The following is a 1,122-nucleotide window of genomic DNA, read 5'->3' on the forward strand; positions in this document are numbered from 1 at the left end:
TCCCCCCTACTCTCCCTGGCCTTCTGGCTGCAGTTTGACAATCTGTTTGAGGCAGCTCTGCCTCTGTATCTATTTTTGTTCATAAGTTTATAATGTTATTAATTATCCATGAATGAGTGAGATCATGTGGTATTTTTATTAGTGTAGATTTTGTTGAAGATATTCTTAACTCTTTCTGAAAGACATGTTGGTTATTATCTCAGTTATATTAATTTGGTTTAGAGGTTTTCTATCTACAGTTGATTAAAACTCCAAATTAGAGTGCAAAGTATAGTAAGGACAAGAAAGGGACAAATAGATATAGAAACATTGATAAGAAATAACCCTTGAATGTTATAATTTCTTGGACTTTCCAGAGGTATCCAGCAACAAAGACAAAATCAGAAGTGAATTATTGTCTTGGGCCATCTGGTGGATGAGTTAGGGACAACACCCACTGTAATAATGACAGTTTCTTAAATTTTATATTAATATTTTCAAATGTTCTTAATTATGGATCTGAATCACAAGGGAACATTTATATTATTTCTACTATGAGAAGTATGACATTTAAAAAATTTACTTCAAAATGTTTAAAATTTAACAGGGAGTGACGTCAGAGGAATTGCGGCATGAGAGAACCCCTTGTCCTCTCACCCTGAAATTTAAACAAGTTAAACAACTATAGTTCAACAAAGAAATCCCTGATCAACACAGACACATGCCTGAGAGACCTGCACATTGAAATATCCAGAGGTGGGCAACAAGGAATAAATGGGTAGGCGAGAAGGGAGGAAAGTGCAAATGGCCCACAGACACAGCCCTGCAGTTGGGAGCTCCTATCTTGGCCGAGTGGGGAGAGGGGAGAAAGCCAGTGATAGCAAGACTTCCTTTGGCCGGAAGGAACAGAGATCTTCAGGGGGTGATAGGGCAACCCAGCAGGGCAAGAAGCATGGGAACAGTGTCTAAGTCAGCAGATGTCTGACAGAGTACACGTTTCTACCATGCGACTCTCCACTGTTGGACAGGCAGTGGTTTCAGACAAAGAAACAGAAGCACAAGGTCCTGCTGCTGCTTGGACTCCCAAAAACTCACCTCCTGGAGTTGGGTCCAGAAGCATATCATCTGTAAACCGAGAGCAAT

Source organism: Myotis davidii, unplaced genomic scaffold, assembly GCF_000327345.1.
Source record: "Myotis davidii unplaced genomic scaffold, ASM32734v1 scaffold1934, whole genome shotgun sequence".
Taxonomy (NCBI): Eukaryota; Metazoa; Chordata; class Mammalia; order Chiroptera; family Vespertilionidae; genus Myotis; species Myotis davidii.